Source organism: Centrocercus urophasianus, unplaced genomic scaffold, assembly GCF_019232065.1.
Source record: "Centrocercus urophasianus isolate 14NV4802_14NV808 unplaced genomic scaffold, USGS_Curo_1.0 seq_19, whole genome shotgun sequence".
Lineage (NCBI taxonomy): Eukaryota > Metazoa > Chordata > Aves > Galliformes > Phasianidae > Centrocercus > Centrocercus urophasianus.
In genome coordinates, this window is record NW_024884744.1 from 19,981,749 (window position 1) to 20,009,028 (window position 27,280).

The following is a 27,280-nucleotide window of genomic DNA, read 5'->3' on the forward strand; positions in this document are numbered from 1 at the left end:
CTTTATTCCTTAATGACATGCACCTTAAATGTAAATAATAAAAGTACTTCTGTTGCGTGATCAGGTAGAAGTGGATTGGATGAGCAAGTTCAATTATGATTAATAGTTTTGCTTACATCCCTGCATCTCCTTCTCCTCGCTGATGCCACATGAGTGCAGGAAGAGCATCAAACCACACAACCAACATCTGCCACATGCAGTACCTTCTCTTGCACCCTGCTGAGTCAGCCTCCCCCTGCCACCTCTCCCCATACACACAGGAGGAAAACTGCAATGGAGTGCTTTCTTGCAGCAGGATCTCGACTGAGGGCTTTTTTCTTTTTCTTTCTTTACCTCTAAACTGGTACTTGACTTGAAAGGGTTGCAAAGGATCACACTTGTGTTCCCCAAAAACCAAAACACAGCACTCTCGTTCTCAACACGAAATTTTTGCGTGATGCCACCTTGAGTTATTTTCTTCTCATTCTTTCAGTAAAAACCCCAAAAGGGAATAAAAACAAGGCTGAACAAAAGGCAAAAAGCAGTCTAACACATAACAACCTGCTTTTTATAGAGTTTGGTGAACCCTTGAAAAAAGCCAACAGTCACTTGACTAAATGCTAGAAGCCACTAAGCTGCTTTTTTAATCTGCTTGTGCATATTTCCATGTAGGAAGGAGTAAATATGAACACAGGCACAAAGAAAGCACTCTCAGGCGTTGTTTGGTAGTACTGTGAGTTCTGTTACTCATGTGGGAACACAGTGCTGACCCAGTTCAGACTCTCATGGTGGCCTAAACCCACTCAAGCCATAGAATCATGGAATCATTAAGGCTGCAAAAGACCCCTCAGATCCCCAAGTCCAACCCCAGCCCACCCCACCATGCCCACAGCCCTCAGTGCCACATCCCCACAGCTCTGAGCACCTCCAGGGATGGTGATTCCCCACCTCCCTGTGCAGCTGTGCAGTGCCTCACCGCTCTAAGAAAATACGCAGCCAGACTCCCCCCCTGGCACAACTTAAAGCCGCTGTTTCTTATCTCATGTCACAGCAGTTTTTGTGTCAGGTCAGCTCCTTCCCCTCAGCCAACACAAACCCATGCAATGAGAGACCTCCATAATCTAAGAAAGGTGAAATAACACGGCAGCATCTGATCCGAATCAAATGCATGTGGCTGGATTAACCAGACGTTCCCTGATCCTCCCACAACAGCACCCAAAGCAAAGTCTCTTGAGCCATTACCCCTTAGATTTTGCTGAATTTCTGACAGGTGAAGTCAGAAAATGGCGCATGACCTCATCAGCCCATCTGAACTCAATTACCTGCCGACACGTCAGCTGGCAGCTATTGACTGGAACAGGTTGCCCAAGGAGGCTGTGGATGCCCCATCCCTGCAGGCATCCAAGGCCAGGCTGGATGTGGCTCTGGGCAGCCCGGGCTGCTGGTTGGTGACCTGCACACAGCAGGGGGTTGGAATGAGATGAGCATTGTGGTCCTTTTCAACTCAGCCCATTCTAGGATTCTATGACCATTTGTAGGTGATTCCCACTGCTCATGCCTCTTGTTTTAAAAGCCAACAGACATTCACCAAGAGGCTCTGGGTGCAGCTGAACTTGCAAAGCAGCACAGACACAACCCTGGCACTGCTGCTTTGATTTCTTCTCACTACAGAAGAAGCTGCCATGTGGCCACCATACAGCAACCCCTTTTTTTTGTTTGTTTTTCATTAAAACTAATTGAATCTAAGCAGGAAGTACTTTTTAATTTCCTTTAGCATTAGAAGTAATGTTAGCCTCTATAAATGAAATGAAAGACACCTCCTAAAATGCATTTTCAAATGTTCCCTAAATAGCAAATGACATTCAAATCGGATGCAGCCAGAATTGTAATTGGAAGCTGCAGAACTCTCTTTCAGGATTCATAATAATTGCAGTTTTGCTGAAAAGGTCCACAAAATAAAGCCTTTGCAAATAAGGGCCTGCTTCTCCAAAATGTGCAGCTAATTCTGGCTGCTCCAGCAACAAAACATGCCCATAAACTTCCTTTATGCAGCCAGGTAGCTACATGGGTTGTGTCATCACGTAGCTGCAGAGGTGCAAAGCAGCAGGAATACAGCTGGGAAAGGTTTGCTGTAGGGCAGCAAGTACAGTGTAAGGTCTGGAACAGCTTCCCTATGAGGAACAGCCAATGGGTTGGGATGTTTCAGCGCAGCAAAGAAGTGCATGAGGAAGATTAAACAGAGGTCTGAAAAACCCCGAATCGATTGCAGGGATGGGTGGGGATTTCCTGTTAACCAGCATGTCCAGCCCACAGACTTGGAGTATCAGAGGAAAGTAATCAGAAGCAGGTCCCCAGCAAGCAAAAGGAGCTGTGTCATTGGGTAACAGGCAGCAGATGCTTGCGAGATGATGTGGGTGCAAAAAGCTAAGGGGAGTTTGGGGCAAGACTGGGCAAGCACTTGAAAGGGAGAGCCAGCAAGAATTAGAGACAGACAATTCTGATCTGTCACAGAAAACATCTTGAGATGAAAATAATTGGAGCCCAAGAGAGTACTCAAGAAAAGTATCAAAACTGCTTGCTTCTTCTTCCTGACCTGTAGGAAAGCAATTATGACCGGTGGATTTCTGCTGAGTTGATTTTTAGGTTTTTTTTCCCCAATTCATTTTTAAAAGCAAACTGCCTTTACTGGGTCCTGGCATCACCCTGACAAAGCTAAACCTACAGCTCTCCTGGAGAAGGGGGGAACTATGTAGAAGGAAAAGCATGCAGAGTAGCCAACTGATGGCAGAAAAGCAAGGCACAGAGAGAGGAAAACAGAGGAACACAGTGGTACAGGTGGTCCTTACGACTCTAATCCAGGTCCAACTGGCTTCCAATGAGAGTGAGGAGAGGGCTGCAGTTGTGCTGCTGGAGCTGTGATAGTGTTAGAAGAGAGAGGTGAGTCCACAGAGAAATGGAGCATCTTCACATGCAGCACCTGCTCAGGTGAGGAAGGCAGTCATTCTCCTGGATATAAAAAAACCCTCCACCAAGTCTGTGAGAAAATCTGAAGTGGGCCTTGTGCATCCCAAAGCTCGTCTCCTACCCCTGCCCTAATGATGTCACATTTGTTCTAGTAACAGATGTTACCTCTCCCTCTGAATCTTGCCTCCTTGAGCCTCTGTAAGGCCGATGATACACAAATAGGAATCAATAATCAGCTGGAATAAGGAAAGATGCATCATGTTGCAGATGGATCCTGAAAAGGGCATATTCCAGGGAGGATGAATGGCTGAGAGAGGGAGTTTGCAGTGGAGCAGAGCAAGCCCTGCTGCTCAGCATTCCATGCCCTCAGGAAGGAGCACTGCATCCAAAGCTGATGCCACGAGGATTCCAGGTAGGCAGCTGGCCTTCCTATCCCAGCACTGTGGAGCTCAGATAGGGGGCACATGCCCAGGAACCCAGGACAGAGCTTGCAAGTGACAGAAGCAGGGCCATTGCACCAGGGTGCAACATGAGGCAGAGGCTTGTGCTAGACAGTGAGGCAGACAGCTCGAGGAGGGTTGGGAAAACAAAACAAATCTGTTCATCTCGCAGTCCCTGTTTCACTCTCTCGGCAGAATTCGGCCTCTGGTTTCTTCCGTTTTCATCTCCTTTTGAGCAATAATCTAACAGGGCTGCCATCCCATTACAAAGCCCATTCCTTCAGTCTTATTTCTCTGCCAGGATGCAGGGAAGAACAACAAATGCACCTTCTGCAGCAGCAGCTGCAAGCTTGCACTAAACACACCGTGCCTGGAGTAAGGCTACCTCTGAGAACATTATTAGAAGAAATGGCTAATTTTGCAATTCACACCTGGGCTACAAACGCGGAAGAGTTTGCAATAATCTCTGATGAAATATTACATTGTTTAAAGAGTTCCCGGTGAAATTCACCTTTAATTGATTTTTGATCTGTGAAAAAACTCTGCAGAGAGAGAGGAGATATTAGTCATACTCCTGTTTTATCGCGCCCGCGAGCGCTTTTCTCTCCTTTGTTTCCTCTGTCCCCAGAGAATCAACATGACACCGAGGAAAGCAGCAAGGAAGATACTGCAGAAGTAATAAATAACACATAGGAATCGTGTTCTGTACCCCGCACATCCTACTAAATCATTCTGCAAAAGGTGAAGTGGTCCCCTAGGAATGCTCTGAAGTTAAGAGGACACAGGTTCACAGCTAGAGCTGTTCCAGCAGGCCCTGTGGGATGAGGCCTTCTCCATACCTGCCTGCTGCTGGGAGGAAGGCAGAGCTGTGCCACACATCTTGTTTCTATGGCTGGATCACAAGAACCTCCCATTAGGATCCAAACCAACCACTGGGCTGGATGCACTTTTCAGCTTGCTTGCAGAACATCACACGGCAGCTTATTCCAGGAAAGAATGACGTATAGCCAAGAATATTGTCTGCAAAAGGTTGACAGAAAAGTCATTACAGTGTTGGCTTCCAAATCAGGATGAGCCAGGGTACAAGCAGCTGTTGAAGCTGAGGAAACAGGTCAGTATTAACTCCCAAGTCAATTCACTGAATATCACTTCCAAAAACCAGAAGGAAACTGTCACAGAGCAAATGGCCAAGGAATAAAATATTGCTCCAGGAGATGAGAGGAAATGCATCCATAAGCATCACTGGAGACCAAAAAGTGCTGATAGAGATGACTGTAAAGCATTATCCACTCGGTAAGGCTTCAACTAACATTTACAGCAGACAGAGCACTTGTTATGGATAAACTAAAGTTAATGATAGAAAAGGGGAAAAAAACACACAGCTCTTTAAAGAACTGCTGTATAGAGCCACAGACAGAGCAGACACTGTAACATCTCATAGCAAACAAGTTGTGCTGGATGCAAAATCACTTTTAAATCTAGGAGACAATAAAGTAGCAACAAAAGCCTTTGGGCATGGCGCAGCCCTCAGAAAGCCTTTGAGAAAAATCTGGGTACTTATTAGAGAATGAAGTGGGGAAGAAGAGGATGGTTCACCTAGATAACAAGTTACTACGGCCCAGCTAAATCATCACAGTCCATGTGTGCTTAATCTTAGCCAACAATAAATGGCACAGAAGTTGATGAAAAGAACATGCCTCATTATTTCCATGCCCTAGTCAGTTGTTGCTCTTGTTTGTGTCCAAACCTGGAATAACAGAGAAAGCATTTCCTTCAGTTTTATACCAACAACCTCAGAATCATAATCTTGTTCTTACAGGAGCTATCGAATCAATTTCACCTTTTACAAAGCATGTGCTAGCTTATATTCCCATCAAGCAGTTGTTCTTGATTTCAACTCAAGTTGAAAGTTCTCATTTCAACTACTGCTGGAGAACTTTACAATTCAGGTAATACACCCAGCCAAGACTAGTCCATAACATTCCTGCTGAAACATCTGTGCTAAGACTGCTGTAAGGGTTTTCCCTCTGCCAGAACTGATGAAATTTCAACCTCAGATGTGGGGCTGGGGAAATCAGCCCAAAAGGATTTGAACCAGGTGAATCACCTGTGCCCTTGATTCTTAGGCAGGACTCAACTGGGGTGAATCCTTTGTTATAGGAGTGGAACGGCAGGAGCACTGAAGGGAAGCGCTGCCTGAATGCTGCCCATTTCAAGGGCTCTTCCAGTCTGTACCAGAGGTTCTGCGTCTCTCCCTTGGCAGCTTCATCTAGATGGTCATATCTAGGGGCATTTTGTCATCATCTGAGGAAGCGTGACCTTAAGTTACAAGTTAAGGAGTTACCTGCCACATCATCCAAGAACAATATGGGTGCGACTTCAAAATGCACAGATCCCTCCAGCTCAGATTTTCCTACGCAGATCTAAAACCACACAACGTTTTCTCACAACTGCTCATCGCTCCTGCATGACAAGAGTACTTCTTCAGCCTCAGTTTTTTGGGGTATTATCACGAACAGACAGTTTATAAAACTGTAACATCACTGAAAACAAGTTTTCACGTCTCATATAGCTGTAGGATGGACACAAGTGGGAGCCAGGCCTCTCTGTCCCCCTCTGGAGGCAGGAGAACCCGCTGTGTTAAGGTACAATGTTGTGTGCTCCTGATCAGATTCCTCTGAATATAATGGTTTACATTCTCAATTTGGTTTTCCTGCTTTGGAAGTCTGCTCCTCACTAACTCACACTCATCTGCCTGGTTTTTCTTGTTCCTTGTACACTGCCATTTTTCTAACTGCAATATATTCAACTACATCGTCCTAGGCATTTTATTTGTGTGGTTCTGCTCTAACAGCTAGCTTAGCTGCTTCAAATTATGCCTTGCTTTCAGTTTTGCTTGAGTGTAAAAACGTCGTGTAAAAATGAATTACCCTCTGATGAAGGCTTTCAGGCTTTCCATTTGAGGAACAGCGTGCAGCTTTTTTGGGGGGAGCAATGGAGAAGGATCAATCCAGCTTTTGTTTTACAGATTGCTACAATAGATAGCTTCCCCATAGGGAGTGTTACAGTACTATATTATGCTTACATAAAGGGTAATGACTAGGAACTTGGAGAACTCTACCCTTAGGAAGTGCTTGACGAGTGAGAACAGCAGGTGTGGAGGAAGGAAGAAAGGCTGAATGTCTTTCTGTCCCGACTTTCTCTTCTTTTATCTTTGGAGATTGAACTCGGAGTCAGAAGCGAGCTGGCTCCTGTAGGTACACCAAAGCAGAAAGATGAATGTGGCAAGGCAGAACACCCAAACAAAGAGAGGAAACCATGATCACGGCAGTAGCCCTGAACCCCATCCCTAAGCAGGTGGCTTTGAAAGGGGCTGTGTTCAGCCACAGGGCACTCTTAACTCACTACCATAAAATAGGCAATTACAAGAGGGGCTGGATAAAGGAGAAAAGGCAACAGCAGTGGGGAAAGGCTGTTTTGTGCTGCAAGAGCCTGTGTTGATGTCACCAGCAAGCTGAGGGGGAAAAAAAAAAGGATGTAAAATCCTGTAGGCTCCACAAAGCCATTTTTGATCCATAGAAACCTGAAACGGCGTCATCACAGTCTTTATAGACAGAACGTGGTATTTGTCTTTCTGTTGCTAAACAGCATTAAGAGCCCACCACAGGAAGAAAACCTCAAAAGAGGTATTGATCTGTTTGGTGTACAATAGGCACAAAAGAGGCAGAAAGCTATGAAGACCCCCAAAATGCCACCAAAATGCACAAGCAGCTGCAGGCTGAGCCGCACAGGCCCACGTGTCTCCATAGGTCTCCATCCTCTTGCCCAGAGCCTTTTATCATCCCTAGGGCTGAATAAGAACTGTTACGGGGCTTTCCCCATTTAGGGACACATCTATATGACCCCCATGCAATCCCTACTCCAGGATGCTCACAGCTCCTCAATGCCCAATGTCTGGATGGCCCTTGAGAACTGCAGACAAACACGATCAGTGAACAAGCAGTAGGAAATTCCCTGCGAGAGTAAAAGGGGAACAAAAGGACCCTATGTGTTACACCAAACACGGCCAATGGTTGTTGGCTTTTTTGTTTGTTTGTTTTGTTAAGAAAAACAGCATAAGGCAAGGAGCTGCACACGTATGCCATGAGCTCAGACTGGAACAGCCACGGGCTATGGCGGCCACCCATTTTCAGGCTAAGCTTTATGAAACCAGCAGTTCACAAACAAGGAGACAAAGAGGTGGTGAAGAATAACATCAGAGACTGCTGGACGGCAGTGATCTCCCTGGTGCTCTGTGAGGAAGGAGACAAAGATGAAACTAAACAGACCCAAGTTAAAATGACTCTACTAGTGACAACATCATGAAGACAGTAAGCTGAATGCCAAGGGAAACTACATAGACTGAACCACTAAGTGGTATAAGCAGTGCAAAAGCTACTACGTGAGCCCAAAATACTGCTTCATCCACAAAGATGTGAAGCAAAAGCTGCAGCAAATGAACATACAGCAGATGCACAAGCAACATGAAGCAGAGAGAGAATTGCCAATCCAGTGGCATTTGGAGAAGGCTGGCTCTCAAACACGCTACAACCAGAACTTGGTGAGAGAAGAGCAGTACAGCAGAACATTACAACAGCAGTATAGAGAGGGGATGTGCTACTATTGAAAGGAAAAAACAACACAGACTAACGAGCAAAAAACCATCCTGAGCACAATAGACATTTCTGGTCTAGAAAAGTCCTCTGCACTGGGTAAGCTGTGAGACAATGGAGCCTAGCCAGGAGTAGATTTGTATGCTCCACAGTGGTGGAGCAAATCCACCACTGGTCAGAGAGCTCTCATCCACACACAATTGCCTGTGGAAACATGAGCAAAAGGGTTCAACAAGCTCTAGACCTGGCAGCACGTCACGCTTGAAACACATTGTGGAGCCAGGGAAGCTGCAGCCTTACCACCATCTGGGCACTGAGGTTGGAGGTGTGGGGATGGGAATGCTGTCCGGAATCCAGCCTGCAAGGGAAGGTCTTCAGTGCCACCAGTCACACAAGCAGGGCTCTGAGCAATTCGGATCCCTTCTGATGCTGCTGCTCTGCTCCACGCATGAGATGCCCCCAGCACGTGGTTTAAGATCTTCCATACAAGGTCTAACTCTTCTTTGACTGCCGAAACAGCCAGGAGGAGGGAGCTAAAACCGAGATAGAACTGATACAGGATCATACGCAAGAAATTTCCCATCTTCAGGTTACAACCCCATACCACACAGAGAAAGCAGCACAGCTGACATCCAGAGATATTACAGAGACTCAGAGATTATTAGGACTTGTGAATGATCTAATAAAACATCTTCCTAGTCCTGCTGTCCCCCAAAGGCAATGCCTGGACAAACACACATTACAGCTGCATTAAGACAACACAGCTGTTCTATAAAACAAGAAGATCTCACAGAACTGCCATAATACGAATGAAGGTGAAATCAAACCGTGCAGCAGCAGAGAGTGGGGGCCTAAGTCATTCCTTATTCAAAGGAACAGCTAATACCTGCAGTCAGAATAATCAGCGGAACAATTCTGCCTTGCCTTAAACCTACAAATAAAGAAGGACACAGTGAATATATTCAGTCTGTAAGGCTTCAGGAAGGAAACCTTGAACCAACATTGAGTGCTTTTTTAAAGCTGCAGTTTGCAGTACAAAATATCCCCTGTGCTACAACTGTCCATGAGACACCAGTGCTCTGCCACGTGTTGCAAAACAGGGGATGCCTACGTGGTCGCACCTCTTCCACAGCATTCACCCCACATATGCATGGAGCTTTGCCCTATACACGCTCAGAAAACTGCTCACAGCCCCACTAGGTTATAAAGCTGGAGCTGAGTGCTGGCAATGCAGGTGGCTGGAGCACCACCTGTGGAGCAGAGTGGTCTCTGGGTTAGGTTTATGGCAGATAGACCCAAGCTTGCTGCTCCACCTGCATGCTCCTGAGCATCTTCCCTTCTCAGCAGGTTAAGTCGAAGAGGACTGAGGGTCTGGCATGCAACAAATACGTGTAGAGATGCTGATCAGAAAGCGGAGACGTACAAGAAATGCATGCTGTCCTTGCAAGGCCTTAAAGCGTAGTGGGCATTGAGAACAATACCTTATCACTAACCACTTCCCTCAGCTTTCAGAGACCTGTCAGACTGGCAGCTGCAGGAAGCGCTATGAAAATACAGCAAGCTGTTGGGCAGCAGGTTAATCCCAGCACATGCTCATTCATACAGCAGGCTCCGGAGTATTGCTGTGCTTTACTACCCAGGAAGGAAATAGAGACAGATCATTAGCACTGGGCCACGGTAACAGTAAGAGCAAAATCAGCAATTCAAATAGCTATGAGTTAGCTGGAGGAAAACTATAGAAAAAGTACTGGGAAGCTGGACAGAGAAAAACTCCTGCAGAAGACCTGAGTGATACTGGGTGTCTGCGCCCAGTCTTGCATCTCTCAGTGCTGGATCACACCAGCTGCTAGTTCAGGAAAGAGCAACAAGTGACAGGGAGAGCACAGTGTTACTGTGAGGATTCCTAGGTTGGACCCTAGGAAGCACAGCCCCCTTCCTGCAGGACCCACCACACGTGGTAAGGAAGCTTGCATTGAACAGAACAACCCCCAGTGCTGGAACACCCCTTTGTCAGCAGTGTATTCCCCTGCAAACCTGAAATGAAAGCAACAAGCAGAGGAGCTGGAACATGAGCAGTGAGCTCATTCAGCAGGAGGAATGAGGGAGCATGGGCCAACAGCACAGGTGCTGGCTGAGGCTCTCACACTCACCGTAGCAGAGAGGTCCTGCATGAGGCAATTTCCTGCCATCACAAAAAAGAGGATCCCACCCCAATACTGCACACCTAGCACAGACGTGCTCTGCCTGCGTTTTCAGACATAAGCTTCAGTTCACAAGAAATACACTGCTGAGCACAGCCAGAGCACCTGACACAGATGGAGTGTGTGGGATTCGGGCTGCTGCCTGCCGTGCCACGGGAAAGAAACAGTGCTGTGACAGATGGCAGAGGGCACTGGGATAAACTGGGACAGCAGGAGACCACAGAGCATCCATATTTGAGGATCCTGAGAACAAGAGGACACCCATCTGCCAGGAACAGCAAAGCAGTGTTGCTCTCTGGTGGGAGAGTCCCAGCCACTCAGCTCTGCATGGCCAAACCTCACCTGAGACCCTGGGGCGTTCTTTCGGGCTGTGTTCAGACACCAAGTTTCCTCCACCAGCACTGGGGACGATTATCACCATTCAGTTTGCCCAGAGAAGTGCAGGTGCCCCATCCCTGGAGGTGCCCAAGGCCAGGCTGGATGTGTCCCTGGGCAGCCTAATATCGTGGGTGGCCATCAACCCACGGCAGGGGCTGGAACTTGGTGATCTTTGAGGCCCCTTTCAACACAGATCATTCCCTGATTCAGAGTCACTCACAGTCAGTGAGAGGTGCTGCTGGCGAGGGCTGGAGTGGTTATTGATTTCCTACGTGACCTTGGGTAAGTCACTTAACCTCAGTTTCCTCATCTGTATATTGGGAATTATGAGACTTGCAGAGTGCCACAAATTCATCATAGGGAACTACTTAAGAGCCCTATTATGAGTTAATGGGATTTCCCACTTCAGAATTACTCCTCTGAGGATCGAAGCAGTTGGACTGGGATATTCATAATCCTGATTCCTACTGTACGTGCAAAGCTTTTTCTTCTACAGTTTTTCCTCCTAAAATCACCCATGTAAATCATCTAGCTCGGAGCACACAGTCTAAGCATGTCCAGGTTCAAGGCTCTTTACAAACACTTGGTTAAATGACTTTGGCCTTGTCAGTCATCCACGCTAACAAGTCCCTCTCCTCGTCCGATGCACGCGGCTTCCAGCATACGGAGTTTCACACCGTGTGCTGTTACGGTGAGAAGCTCAGCTGGGCTCTCAGAGCATGAAGTCTGTTCAAATTAAGCTGCAAACTGTCACAGAACGGCTCCCTGGAAGAAGTAAAAACCCGAAGGATCATCGTAAAAACTAATGGCAGTTACAGCGCCTTGGAATCTCAAGAAGGTTCGGTCGAAGGGCCTGCTGCTCAAGTGCAATCCCACAACCACAGCACAGTTGCAGCCCCTTTATTCCCTCCACGCTGTGCTGCATGCTACTGCCTGGCATAAAATAGGCATTGAAGTTTCTCAAGAACAAGCAGCGCATTGATTTGCAAAGCAATTCAAGATATCTAGAGGATGAAACGGGCTAGCGTGGAGAGAAACTTAAAACAAAAGGCTTCTCTACGGTGGGTATTTTTCCAAGGAAGTAAAGATAGAAACATACAGCGTTGGTGCCTCGGTACAAGCAGCGCTTTATAGGCCTGCTCACACCCCGATGCACACAGACAGACACGGCCCTTCAAGACCATGGGGTGAAATCTAAAGAGCGTTCCTATGCTAACTTGTTCTTCCACGGGGAATTAAAGCACTTCCGAGGCTGAGGAATACCTCTGCCCCGTCACACTCCCTCGCTCTTTCCTCACTCTTCCCCTCATCCTCCGCACAGTCACTTGGCATTTATTCTCTCCTATTTTATTTGGATTTTCTCTGAGCTGAGTCATTAATCTTCCCCACAGATGCACAGCTCTGACAGCTAGGGTCTTGACACCTCCAGTGCCAGCGAAGGACATTCTCATACTCTACTCTCCTTTTTTTTTTCCTCCCTTTCTCCTTTTAAAGAAGCCCTTCATCCCTCCCCAGCCACGGCGTTTTGATGAGAAGGCCAGGCAGACCGAGGTCATGCGAACTGGAGGCGAGGGGCTGTGGGGGAGGAAGGCAAGGGAAGAGGATGCAGCTCCCACAAGGAACTCCCGGGTCCCACTGAAAAGGTCAGCGTGCTTTTGAGTCGTCTGCACTGCTCCCTGACACAAGAAAATATACTCAGCCCAGAGCAGAGATACTTGATAAAGAGTCTAATGAAGTGGAAAGAGTGTTGCACGAAAAGAATAGGCCTCTCTCATCCTGACATCCCATGATGCTCCTTCGAGTTGCTATGGAGACTTGAAAGAGAAGGGGGTTTTGTTGTCTTGAAGTGCCTTCTCCCATCCCAGTAACCTTGACCTTTTCCAGGTTTGTGTGTGCATGTACTTTAAGAAAGAAGAAGAAAAAAAAAAAGAGATAAGGAATTCCATTTCTTCTTATCTGGTCATGGCTCGCTGGCTGGCACTGATGCATGTGGGGGGCCATCAGCCTGTCTTGGTGTGTAGATTTGGAGAGGATAAGAGCAAGAAAATGCAGAGGGGAACAGTTAATTAAGGCTGATATTGCAAAGGACCTTGCTTGCTGAATAATGAATTCCATATGCTTCAGAAACACAAGTGCAATTAAAGGTGTGAGAGACAAAGGGCAGGAGAGGAGTGATGGGTCATATATTACCATAGAAAACAGCCCCACTGGCCCTGCTAAGCTAGGGGTTCAAAAGAGAAAAAAAAAGGAACCGTGTATCACAACCAGAGATAATTTCTCATAAATGAGCCTGAGGTGCTGCTGCCAGTTTCCACAGGTGAAGAAGGGTTATCTGCAGTTGACAGCCATTAGAGAGTGATGGGAGAGTCATTTAGACAGGTTGAAAGCACTTTTCTTTATGTGATACCCAGCTCAAGATGAATATGGAGCAAAGCAGTCAGGTTAATGCAGGGCTATGCTGAGGGTGAGATGTTTGTGTTCTTTCCCTACCCCCTACCCGAAGAATCACAGAATGGCCTGGGTTGAAAAGGACCACAGTGCTCATCTCATTCCAACCCCCTGCTATGTGCAGGGTCACCAACCAGCAGCCCATGCTGCCCAGAGCCACATCCAGCCTGGCCTTGAATGCCTCCAGGGATGGGGCATCCACAGCCTCCTTGGGCAACCTGTTCCACCACCCTCTGTGTGAATGTGCTGCACTTCTGTCCCACCATACAAACATAAAGAGCCCTGAAATTGCTGTGAAAGGAAGGAAAACAAGAAGCTGCCTACCTCTTGTTGGAAGCCAGTTCTACAGTTAGGAAGAGATGTTCAGAGGTGGGTTTGTCACCAGGAGGCCAGAACGTGCCCAACCATTGCACCTCAACATGCCTGGCCCCCATCTATGTCCCCCAAAAGACATACTCCCTGCTCCATGTTATCTTGTGGGATGAAAGCACTCAGCTTGGCTTAAGAGAACTGTTGTATCTCAGGAGAATGGAGTCTTTAATTGCAACAGAAGAAGAAAACATCCAATGAAGTCTATCTATCCAAGAACACAGCCACCTTCAGGAGTAAGACCTGGGTTTGGACAGTGTTGCACATACCTTTAACAACTGAGGATCATTCATGCCAAGCAAGAAAACCAGAATTTGATACCACTGAGCACCTGGTTTGCTCACACCATAGACTAATGGGAATCTGATGTCTGAGAGATCTTTGCACATCTCTGTCCACGAGGGATTTAGCCTCCCTGACCCTAAGGGGATCTAGGATAAGGTTTATAGTCTCCACTAACCCCGAAATTGATTCCTTACCTTGCAGAAGCTTGGGCCAGCACTGTGCTAATCTAAAGGAAACCCCTGATAAGCGATCTTGCCAGCTGTCTGTTCTCCACCCTCCAGGCCTGGGTAAGCTTTCTCAGCTTCAGACTCGCTCCAAGCAACTTTATGGCACTTGCTGGTCCTGACAGCTTGCCACATTACCGCTCCAAGTGAGAAGAGAGTACAGAAAAAAAAAAATCATAACAAAATTATTGGAAAATATTTCTCTTTCAGCTGAGAGTGCTGTTGATACGATCACCTTTTCATTTTCTGTGAGAGTATGTGCACTCGTATGCATGCATTTCCCCCATCCCATCTCTCAAGCTTATGATGTGAGCAATCACACAGGCTTGCTTGTCCATTCCCAGCCCGACAAACCATTTCCAATAAGATCCATCTCCTCCAGCTCAAGGCTGTATTGTCTTCATATCCTTGGAGATCAGATGTCTGTTCTCCTTTTTATCACTTGAGCTGCACGTGTTTTGATTGTAAACACCCTGATAACACTCCTGTTAGCCCCTCACAAGTGAAATAATAAAGGATAGATAACATTTCTAGACGTGATACTTATACTGTCATCCTACACTGAGATAACAAGGAGCAGACAGCCTGCGAGTCTGTCTTATTCCGATAAGCATCTTGTCACCATAGATACTAAAGAGATAAACTTTCTAAAATAATATCCCTGTTCATGTCACTTTGCTCAAGTTGGATAACGGATGGTGCAATTCCTCTCCCTCCCCACTCTAACTGCATTTATGGTTTCTCCCATTCACACCACCAGTGCCCCTCACTGTGCACAAGGCCAGCACAGCAAATGAACCACATTTCCCACCCAGGTGAGAGCAGCTGGTAGGTGCCATCTTGTAGGACGACGTTTTGTGGACACCTTGAGGAAGCAGCAGAGCTCCAAGCACGCTGCCTGGCAAGCTAAAGAGCACATCTTTGCTTGTAAAGGAATGCTACTCTTCGCAGCACAGCCTATCTGCTACATCTCTCTGCACACAAAACCCTTCTGACAGAAGCAGAGGGGCCCGTTACAGCAGCAAAACCAGGATGGGATGCCCTAGCTGTAGTCAATGCACTTCTGTCCCTTTGTTCTCTGAGGAGAGAGGTGAAAGATTGCATTACTCAGCCAGGCTGCAGCTCGGTGGAGTCAGTTCACGCCGTTGAACACATGCTTTCTCCCAGAGAAAAGGCCATGTGGAACGGTACAGACCTCGCAGGCAGGGACAGGAACAAACTGCGATGCCTTACCCCAGGGCAGGCGCTGCAGGAGCCTCCCCTCACCACACATCACCAATGAGAACAGGAGAGAGAAGGGTGTGAAGGTCAGAACCCGCATCCTGCAGCCTTGCTCTGACAGCCCTGGGGAAAAAAACAGATAAAACCTATGTGAATGTATTGCTCTTTCAGGACACATCAAAGCTCTCTTGCCAGGAGGTTCCTCATGCTACTCAATCTGTCCAACATTTCTCAACAGCATGAACTCTTCCAGTATCTCCCCATGGGATGATTTAGGGGCCTTGATGTGGTGATGACAACAGTGCTATACCCTTTCCCCTTGATTCTGATGTCTGAAAAAGATAATCCTGCTCAGGAACAGAGCACTGAAGCAGGTGCCAACATTCAGAGCCTGTCTTTATCCATGGTAACTACAAGAGATGCTTGACATTTCTATGTTGAAGCATTTCTTAAATGAAAAATGGCTTTGCAATCAAAATGAATACGTGTACAGAAAATCTCCAATTTGGTTGAAAGTTGCCAGGCTTATAAATTGGAAGCTGAATGTTTCTCTAATAAAATAAAACACAATAAAATTACAACAGTTACCCAAGAAATACACCCAGCCACTGAAAACCACTATAACACATGAGACTTGTTATTGTTGGTTGTTGTTGTTGTTTTTTGTCTGGATACCTTCAGGAAGGTATTTTTGCTCTTAATAACACTCTCTTAGGTATTTAGAAGTATCAAAAAGAAATGTTTTTAAATGGACTTTTTCATCTGAAAGTACAAAGTGAAGCACTTGGCAGTCATCTACCACACCAAGCTGTCGTCTTGCAAATGGTAACCACAAAAGCAGATGACATTTCGGTCGTGACCATTTTGTATGGTTTCCATATCATAAAAAAAAAAAAACACAAGAATTTATTCTCCTCATGATAAGTATTGACCCTGACTTGCTTCACTGCATATTTACCTCTTGGGTCAATAAATCATCTTGTTAGTCTCAATAGAAGTCAGTATCTGCTTATTATTACATTAACCTTTACGAGGCAGATAACAGTTGTTTTTCCCTATAATAGGATATCGCACAAATTGGATAAGTAAGAAAGATTTATTTGCAATATAATGTTTGGACTACAAACCTTTTTGCTCAATCTGAGGCCCACAAAACGAAACGTGTTCAATGCACCACATGGAGCAGCCTTTCCCTTACATCTGGCTTTCGGAGGGTGTACGAAGGGTCCTGGACCAAGCCCTGGGACATCTGGGAGATCTGCACGTGCAGTGCTTATCTTCTGGCCAATGAGATGGAGCTGCTGCATTGCTTGGCTCTTGTAGGATCAAACTTTTGTCCTGGCCAGGTGTTTGCATTAAGCCTAAGGAAAGAACACATCGCAAGGGACAGGGAAACCCAGCCAAGATTGAGGAAGAAAACAGATATACAAGCATCATAAAATCACAAATGGTTTGGGTTGGAAGGTTAAGATCACCTGGTTCCAATGCCCTGCTCTAGGCAGGGATACCTCCCTCTAGCCCAGGTTGCTTACAGCCCCATCCAGCCTAGCCTTGAAGTTTGTGAGGCTCAGCAGAAGAAAGGATAAACAGAAGGAAAGAAGCCTGACAGGAAAAAGTGAATCTTCATTCACACACGTGCTGATGCTGAGCCTGGCCTCCATTCACCAACATGCAGGCACAGTTTGGAAAGAGAAGATAGCTGGTGAGGCAGGCCCTCCTGTCACCAGCCTTTGCAGATGAAAGACAACGTGGCACTTCTTCAAAAGTGCAGAAGACAACCTTGACGTTCTGGCAAATTCATCCCTTCAATAAAAATAAATTATTTCCAAGACTGCATGTGAGATACAGCTACGCATATGGCTGGCACGTTTTCCTACACATTGCTTGAACTCCCTTCATAAAGCACTTTGAGATACAGCTCCTCAACTATTAAAGCTATGATATAAAATATAATTCTCCTTCATGCTGTAAGCTCAAAATCTCCTTTAAATATGATATATGCTCTTCTCTCCTTAGAATCTAGATTTTAACTGTGCTTCCTTCGCACAAAAGCGTTGTCCACGGATGCCATCCAGACTTGATGTACAGTGGAAACTAAATGCTGCCCAAATATTTCATTAACCTGCTACCACGAGCACATCTGCACAGTGAGGGGTGGGGAGTGCCAGCAGCAAGACAGCACTAAAGGGAAAGTCTGAGCTTTATGCAGGAGAACAGATCAACTGAGAAGGATATCGGGACAGAGGGCAAAGGAGAAAAGAAACAGTCCAAAGTCATATCTGTAATCTGTATAAAACAACACTGCCGTTTGCTGATTTACTGTGGATCCAAATGCGGTCCCAAACATCCCTCTGTTTATAAACACTAATTTCCAAAGGCTTCTGAGCTGCTGAACAAAAACAAACTCCAGCCATGATATGTGATAAACAGGAAACAAGCCAGAGTAAATATTGCAGTGGGAACAAAGCCTGGGCGAGCAAATACAGAACCACAAGGGATAGACACCACACAAAACACAAGGGAAGCACAGCCTTGTGCATGCTCTGAATTCCTAGTGTCAAGCAAAGGAGGAAGAACTCCTCAGCTGTAGCCTCAAGGGCTTCAACATTTGGTTTTCCAGCATGGAGAGCCAAGTTTTCCAAGCCAAGTTTTACAGCAATATAGAAATCCACTGGAAAGGCTCCGGGCTTTGCCAGAGGGGGTTGTCACCTTCAGCAGCAGAACTGCAATGCCAGGCACTTGGGCTAGATGGCTTCTGCCCATCCTAAAATCCAGACAGATGCTGGAGCTCTGGCAGCAAATGGCAGCTCTGGAGAAGAGTCAGACAAGAAGAAACTGTTCCCCTTCTCACATGTTAAGCAAATGCCTGGCTTTGGAGAAAACCCACTGCACCCAAGAAATCCAGGAAATCCAACCAGGAAAAAAGAGGAAAACTCTTCCAGAATGGTTCTAAAGGGTAAAGTGTGTCTGCTTCTCTCCACCAGGAAAAGACTGTGGCCAACTCAGTTAATCCAAGAACAACTCAAACACCACCAACATGATCATAGAATGGCTTTAGGTTGGAGAGGATCTTAAAGATCACCTAGTTCCAACCCACTTGCTATGGCCTGGGTTGCCACCCACTAGATCAGGCTGCCCAGTATCCCATCCATCGTGGCCCTGAATGCCTCCAGCCACAGCCTGTGCCAAGGCTTCACCACCCTCTGAGTAAAATAATTCTTCCTAACATCTAACCTAAATCTCCTCTCTTTTAATTTAAAGCCTTCCACTCGCGTCCTGTCACTACCAGATCATGTAAAAAGTCAGTCCTCCTGATTGTAAGCTCTCTTCACTACTGGAAGGCCACAGTGAGGTTTTCCCAGAGCCTTCTTTTCCCAGTTCCCTCAGCCTATCCTCATAGGAGAGGTGCTCCAGCCCTCTGACCACCCTCCTGTAACAGGAAGGCAGTGACAGGGCAGCACACGCTCTGCAGTGCAAACACGGCATGGGAGGGGTCTGCATCCAGTCCAAAAACTTTTGCCTTTTTCTCATTTTTCATGGCATGGAATTGAGGATCTTCCTGCCACACTTACAAAAGGGCAGAAACAATAACCTTTGCAATTAGTACTTGGCAGAACAAGCTCCTGCTTGCAATAAATTAACGGAACCAATCAGGGAGGAAGGAGAAAGAATCAGATGCCAGAAGGTAAATCCTGCCTGTGCCAGCTTATGAGCGAAGGGAGCTCAGTCACGTTGGGATATCCTGATGGGTCTGAGGAGGGCCAGGCTGAGGAATTGAGGTGCCCAAGCCTTGTCCAGCCAAGGGAGAGCAGGAAAGCCAGGGCACACGTCTTTCTGAGCCTGGTTGTAGGAAATACACGGCCTTTCTCTCATCTCATCACACCCTGTGAGGGCCCAGCAAGACACGAGGTGGTCAGAGAGCAGTTCCCTCACGAAAGGAAGCTCTCCTGTGGGATGAGATGGGTGAATAGCACTGTGCTATAACCCCTGCTCCTTGCTTTGCTTGCTCAATGGCCTTCAGTTCCTGCACTCTGCACCTCCTGTCAGCGCCCCAGCTATCACCCTAACTGCACAGCCTGTTCTCTGTGATTGGGATACAGCAGAGAAATGCTGCTTGTCCCCACCAACCCCTCCCTGCCTACCCCACCTCGGAGCCAAACCGAGTAGAAAAACCCTATTTCAAGTTTAGGAAGACATTTGATGCAGCAACCCATGAAAGATCATTCTGAGGCGCCCATTCAAATCTGCTTGGACATGAGAGATGCTGTGTGCTTCAGAAAGTGGGTAAGGAACCATAAACCAAGCAAAATGATAAACAGCAGCTTGTCAGCTCGGGGAGATGTACCTGGTGGGGTTCGGCAGAGATCACTGGTAGACCCATCTTTTGTCACCTCTACATTAACGAGCTGGAAAAAGAAGTAAAGAGCAAATAATAGAATTGGCAGACCAAGCTATATTAGGAGGTGTTGCCATCACCAAGGGAAGGACAGGAACATAAAACAAATTAGAAGACAGGTTAGAAATCAGGGTGGAAAATAAAGAACAGGGGAGAAAAATGACCGTCCGGACAGATTTACAAAGGGGATCAAATGCATTCAAGCAAACAGGAATTCTGCTCTGCAAAGGATTTTGGTATTTCAAACCTGGAGATGCTGCTAAGCAAAACCATTCCCAGAAAAAAAAAAAAGTTCTTGGGAAACAACATCCCCTTTGACAATCAAAATGTTTTTAAAAGTAGTCACTCCAAAAAGATAAATGTAGCCTTCAATATTGCCAGAAAATGAAGGAAAAGAGGAGTGAGTAATACTCAACAGGAAGGTCCTGCAGACAGCTTCAGTATTTACCCCACCTAATTTACCCCTAGGTGAGTCACTCGGGGGGAATGAAGTCCCACTATTCAGCATCCAAAAAGCTGGGGAGGGAGTGCTGGCTTGATTTCCCAGCCTCAGAGTACATCCAACTTTCACCTCCCAGCCTTTTTTCTCAGAAGCTCTTTTTTTTCCTTTAATGCAAGCTATATAAACAGTCAATTCCCAGAAACAGCGCTGTAAGAAAATACTGATTCTCGTAAGAGCCCCCAGCATGCCTATCCAGTCAGCAGCACAGGAAACCTCAAAAGAGCACTGCAGTACATTCAAGCACCCAGAAAAATTCTCCAGCAAAGCCTTCCCCCGAAAAATTTGAAGTAAACCCTGTAACAGCATGAAAAACAACACTGCAGGAAGAGCTCAATGAAGGAAGCAAGCAGATCATACAACGGCTTGGGTTGGAAGGGACCCCAAGGATCCCCAAGTTCCAACCCCCCTGCCACAGCAAGGCCACCAACCTCCAGATCTGACACTAGACCAGGTTGCCCAGGACCCCATGCAATGGCTGGATGATCCAAACGATTGGAAGCATTGCTTTAAAGTCAGACTTAAACCACAGCCCCATGAAGTGCGCTGATAGTTCACTCACAGTTGTATCTCCTACGATTCGCCTGGATGTGGATGCAATAAAAAGAACAGGATTTAAGTAAGATGAATAAAATACACACGTGTGGCCAATAGGAGTAGGATGGCTAAAGAAATATACAGCTCCAGTATTTCAGTATTTTAAGTACATACTCAATGTTAGATGGACATAGAGATGCTCAGAAATCTTTGAAGATGACATGATGATCTCTCAGTGTGAAAGATTACTCTACCCAGCAATTTTCTCGTTCTTGCTTGCTTTTTGCTAGTGGATTACAGAGCAAGCACGTTGGACCATAAATGAATACCCAGCCAGTGCTGGCTTCCTCCCAAGCCTTAAATTGTTTATAGCCCATTCGATCTCCGCTTTCAGCCTTGGTTCTGCTAATCAAATCACATCTTATTTCAATAGCTGGACATTTTTTTCCTCCTCCTTTTAAATACCACCTTACCTAATCTGTACCATTTGCATTTCGTCGTGTCTGCATGTGGTATAGAAACCAAGCAAATTGGATTTGATAGAGCGAGGAGTTCTTATCTAATCCACAGCAATTTTTACTTCTCTGTATGTGAAGTGCCTGAAGTTGGGATTTGTGAAAATTGCTTTGGGTCACTTTTTTTGTTTTTTGTTTTTTACCTCAAGATTTAAGGAAAAAACGTGCAAAATTATGGCTGTGGGAGAGTTTGAACTTCTATGCTTTAGCCACCATACCTTCTCCATTTCGCAAGTGCAGACACTGCTGCGTCCTTTTTCCTTCCCAGAAAGGCTCTGGGATAGGCATGGTTTACCTGATGGAGCTCTGCAGTGTTTCATTGCTTCTTGCTTCTCAGCTGGCTTTTGCAGCATTCAACTACTGAGATTTCCCACAGGCCCAACGACTGGCACATCGTCCCTGAGGTCACTGCAAGGCTTTGCAGCCCTTTGTTACCTGATTTATCAACAACTTTAGTACATCTAATGCTTACTCGTGCAACAGAAGACACCCCTTTCCCCCTCTCTGTGCACTTACATAGACTAATTTTAAGGCTTTTAGCTGCAACTTTAAAGGTCCTATTAAAAAAAATTAAAAACCATCTCAGAGACATACTAACCCAAGTTTTTATGAGGGGCCCATGATGCTCCTCACAAAAGCCAACCAGCACACCCCTTTTAACTTGGTATATGAAACTGGGCACACATTTGCCCTCATTCCCTAGAGATTCTTTCCACCACGGCTGCCATTTTGATGAATCTGACCTCTCGTTCCCCCAGACCACAACCACTTGTGGGGAGATGTAGGGGAAGTCAGCACATGGCTCCGTAGGGCCAAAAAACATCTCAGTGACCTGCTGGAAAACAGTCAGCCCACTTCCAGCCATGGGATACATCACCTGTGAGACAGAGGTGCTTTACTGTCCCGTTGTCAAACAGGAGCCTGAGGAAGGGTTACCTAGAATGTCTTCAGAGACCAGATTTCTGCTTTTTGGTAGTGCCACAGCTAAGCTGAGGCCAGCTTTTGTCATAGATTTCAGCCTACAGGGTGTGAATTAAGCACAGTGGTCCCAAGTTTTTGCATCCTGGATCTAAACAGAAAATCCCAGCCAGCCCCTCCACGCGTGCCTATGCAGTGAGCAGCGACAGGCAACAGCTCAGGGTCTGACTGGTGCTGCATCACCCAACTCAACCAACGCTAAAAGGAAAAAGAAAACAACGCACGTGGTTCATACAGCCTCATTCACTCTTCCTCTGCCACTGCTGAAATGATCCCACCCCAAAGAAACCACGTCCTTTTTCCTACTAGAGTGGCTGAGTCTTGTGATGGTAACAGACAGGTGTTCTTTTTCTCCTGGGTGAGCCGATTCTGAGCCTCAATTAAAGCAGATTTCAATAGACTTGAATGCAACAGGCTTGGCAATTATTCCCTTTCTTTTCTATGTGTGTTTGGTCACCGAGCCTTGTTTCTCTCCACAGGGGAGTCTGCTCACTAAACCTGCTTGCTTATTTAAAACTCAGCAGCCTCAACCCACTCCCATTTCGCCACCTGAGACCAAAAACCGAGAGTCCTTGAGTCATTAAAAGCAGGATGCAATTAGTGCCAACGCTGACTGGCTCGCTCCCTCCTATTCCGTGCCCATGTCTGAAGCTCCTTCCTTTGTGAGCTCTAATGCGTGTTTAATGTGCAACTTAATTATTTGATTACAATGGCGTAATTATGTAATTGTAATGTATTGTGCAAGTTGGCTGGAAGGAGACGGGAGACATTTGCTGAGTGATGTGGGATAAACAGAAGAAAACAACATCAAGGAAACAGAATAAATCCGATGAGATGATAATTTGGAGGGATAGTTAAGAAAATGGGCACTTTGGAAAATGAAAAGTAGCTGCATTTTTTTTTTAATTTTTAAAATTTTTTTAAGAATTAATTTATTCTTCCCTCCTGCCTGTTTGTGATCAGCCAGGAATTTCCTCCTGATTGCTGATTGCAGCTAATGCATCCATGCTTTCCTGAATTACAGACGTGGGTACAGCTCAGCCATGAGCACTGGCAACTCAACAGGGCTGAAAAGCCTGGTTTTGCCATGGAAATGTAAGCGGATGCGTGGAGTGCTTCGTGCAAATGATGACCTAACAGTAATCCAAGTCCCAGGATGACTTGTTCAGGCCACGTCAGCTCTCCAACTACTGACTTTGGATCAGAACACTCGTGTTATAAAATCATAGAATCCTTAGAGTTGGAAAGGACCTTTACAGGTCTCCTAGTGCATCGCCCCTGCAATGAACAAGGACACCACAGCTCGATCAGGTTGCTCAGAGCCTGGTCCAGCCTGGCCTTGAACATCTCCACAGACTCAAAAACAAGGGGGAAATACAAGAGGCGTATGATCCAGGTAGGCAAGAGCCACAAGGAAGCTCACTGCAAGAACCACAGATCACATCTTGGAGACAGATTTCAGGTCCTGCTTTGTAAAAGCTTTCTAAGCTCTCTGTTCCCTCCTGCTCTCCCTCAAAAGACTTCAGCAACTCCGTCTCCCAGCAGCAGCACATTCTCGAGGAGACCACATCAGTAAATATGACAGCCAGCAGACTACTCACCAAAGTCTTGCTGCGACACAGCCCACCTGCAGCACCCCAGGTTTCTGTGGGAGACACAAGCCCACAGCAAGTATTCTGGGGAGACCTCTGAACCTGCTTCTTATCGTTCATTAGCTGAGAGCTGACAGAAGGCTTGCACCAGTGAAGCTTTCCATTGCACGGGTTTCTGCAGCCAGAGCTCCTGCAGGTAGACAGCAGCCAACACCAGAGCAGAGCTCTGTGCCCACAGCATGTGGCAGCACACACCGACAGCCCGTGCTGCAGGCAGCACATACATATACAACCAGGGTTATATTATGGCTATTTCAGCCAACTGGGGTGGTTTTTTTTGGCCTTCCCAAGCCAAACTTTGGGAGATGTGGGAATCCGACCTGTTTCAACAGCAAGCTGCACTTTGATCTTGTCAAAACAAATTGCAGAGTAAGTACTAGTGAAACTCTTCTGATATTAGCAAAGCAAACAAAGGCAATGACAACCTAGAGCACATCCATCTGCCAGCTATCCAAATAAGATTAGCCAAGGAGCAAACTCCGTGGTATGGAAGTGGGCTGTCAGTCAGTCAACTCCAGTAAACACAAGCTGTCAGGCAGGGAGAGATGATGGATGCAACCAAATAACTGCAGGTATATGCAAACCCAATTTGCCAAAAGTTGCACCACTAACTCCCACTGATTTCAGTCCAAGGGGTCTAACTCTCCCTGAGGTCTTCAACATGTTCTAACATCAGGGTTAACTGAGTGCTATATACAGGTACAGAAAGTAAAGCTGCCCACCCCATTTGCCCATGAAAGAGCTGTAGAAGTTATTGGGAAAAGAGAATTGCCCCCACATCCCCACAAACACACATGTTGGAATTACCCTCCTTTCTGAATCAATCACCGTAACCCTGAAACGTTCTGCCATCTCCTAACTCACACAGAGGAAATGAGGTATATTCCACCAAAAGCCAGCACTCTGAACCAATGCTTTGGGATCACATTTGGGAGAGGCTCAGCTAATTTTTTAAAGAACAAACGTCATCTCAAGCCAAAGTAAAAAACCATTTGTGTTTTAAAGGTAAGACACAAAAAGTTGTGTGTGCTCCCTTAATGAATCCTTAACGGAATCCTAACAAATCAGATCTGGCACGCTCCACACATTCCCTTGCGTTCCTTTCAAAAATAAAACTGACAAGGAAACTTTCTATGATGAAGATTTCTTACTTGTTTGGCTGATTACAAGGCAAAAGAGCCTGCAGACTGGCTGGTGCCATCAAGAGTTTCCAGCGCATCTCTCTCAGAAGAGATCAGCCCTAAAACCTACCGCTGATTCTTCCGCCACTCCTCAGACAGCATTAACAATTTGCTCCTGGACAGTACAGTCAGAGACGACTTCAATGGATCTGGGCAGCTGCTGCCCCCCAGCATCCGTCAACCCAGCATGTGAGGTCTGAATTCCTGTCATTGCACCAGGGCGTTTGTATGCATTTCTAAGGGTTTGAGAATTATTATGTTGTGCAAAGGCTTGTCTAACTCTTCGGGGAGGTCACGCAGACGTGTTATATATTCAACAGACGTGCAATAAACACAATTTAACACCAAACTACCCACCTCCAAATACTCCGTTTTCTTGCTTGCAAGAAAGAAAAACAACCCAGAATTTTAATAATGCATCAGCGACGGCTTTGATTGTTATTAGATTTGCAGATTTGCTCGGGGTGGTGTGACACTCACTGCATGCACACACACACGTACCCCAAGCAAGCCACCGCCCTGACAGCAACGGGCAGAATGATGCAGATGAGAAGAGCCCTGCACTCAATGGGGGACGGGGCTGAATGTGACCTCCCTGCACGGCAGACTCCAGACTGAGGGCTGGAACAGCGCCCACAGCCTTCCTGTATGACCTTGGCCCACCTCCCATCTGCTATCACAGCTGCCACCCTTGCTTGGCTGGGGCTGAGGGTGCATGGGGACTCAGAGACTTGCTGCTGCGGAGGAGCGAGCCTCGTGTTCATACGCCAGCAAGGCCACTTACCATTTCTCTGCATTGAGAAGAAGGGAGAAAATCTGGTTTAATGCTGCTAATTAAAGGGGACAGAACATGGCGGCTGCTACTCAACCGCTTCTCTTTGCTGGAGAAAATGCACAGAGCGTGTCCCAGGAATTTAATTTAGATCATATAACGCGTTATGAATTACGGTCTGAAAGCTTGTATGCAAACACTTGGCATAGCTCTGTATCTCCATCATATACCTACGTCCTTCATGCCTGCCCAAAAGCAGCTAATGTTGGCACAGAAGCTGGCACAGGTTTTGGATCAGGCCTTTCCCACACCAGGCATGAGCACGGCAAGGTACAAGATCCAATGCATCAGCTTTAGATGAAGAATTAACAAATACCAAGGCCAGGGAAGGAGGCTGACATTATGGAAGCCCTGGGAACACAAACTGACTGGTCTGGAGCAGAGCTCTCAGAGACAGCATCCAGCACAGCAGAGATCACACTGCCTCTCGGGAACTGGTCCAAAATTTTATGGACAAAGACTGTAAAAGAAGTTCCTCCAGGACAGTTAAACACAGAGGTACCACTTCTGGCTGGGGATGATTCTCCAGCATCAGTGCTAGAGCTGGAGCAAGATGCAAGCAGCAGCACCATGGCCCTTTTTCCATGTTTTCTCTGATTTTTCACCATCTGCTACCATGTACAGCTTCCTAGTGTCCAAGAGATGGAATCTGCCTGGCTGGAGAGGCAGAGTCCTCCTTGTACCTACTTCTGGTAGCAGTTGGGATCTCATGTCTGGCTTGGATTTGCTGTTGATCTTCGCAGGTTGGACCAGCAAGACCTTTGCCATGAGAAAAAGCTGTCTCCCACTCATCACTCTCCTGGAAATTAGCTATGAAACATCAATCTTTTCCCACTTCTCTAGGAATGAAAAGGCTGCTTTTTGCTCCTGGCCAATTGCATCCCATCTTCTCCCTTCTTCCCTATTACTGGAGCTGTCAGCCTCCTATGCCTGATCCACAGGTGAATCACTGGAATTAAACAAAACAAAAACAAAAACACAAAAGGATCTGTTTCTCATAGACAAACAGCTTTCCATGTAAGCATTAAATATCAATTACAAGAGAAGCCATGCAGTGCTTTAATTATAGTCATGAAAAATCATCCCATTAATCAAGTTTCTAATCAGCTAGTTTCTCGTAATAAGGTGGCAATTGTTATTTTATCGATTAACTCTTAATAGGCCACTGAGATAAATCAATCCTACATTTTTTTGCATATACCCTGCTTTATAACAGGAAAAAGTCTTCCTTTATCAGAGAACTTGCCTGAAAGCGAGCTCTTTGCTGCCTGGTTCTTGGCAGTGCTGCTGATGCCCCTTTGGGGCTTGATCCTCGTGGCTGGAAAGCAGGCTCTTTGCTCTCCCTTGCTCAGGCTCCATGGAAAGAGTTGTGATTTAGGTGGTTGGGTCCGGTTCAGATTGGAAAGAGGTGGAATAAAAGGGGCGATATAGGAAACAGAGAGCTTTGTCTTTTGAGAGGACATGAAAGGCTGAGCAAACTTAGTCTAGCAAAAGAAAAGCCAAGAAGAGACGTGGTCTAGAAATATACA

General features: G+C 46.3%; 1 long non-coding RNA gene across 1 annotated transcript; it reads right to left on the reverse strand.

Moving 5' to 3' along the window:
* Positions 1-15,179: 15,179 nt before the first annotated feature.
* Positions 15,180-23,745, reverse strand: LOC122161621. The gene is made up of 3 exons (XR_006169230.1): positions 23,688-23,745; positions 16,289-16,522; positions 15,180-15,284 (listed from the first exon to the last, which is right to left on the reverse strand). It is a non-coding gene; the product is annotated as an uncharacterized LOC122161621 (long non-coding RNA).
* Positions 23,746-27,280: the final 3,535 nt, after the last annotated feature.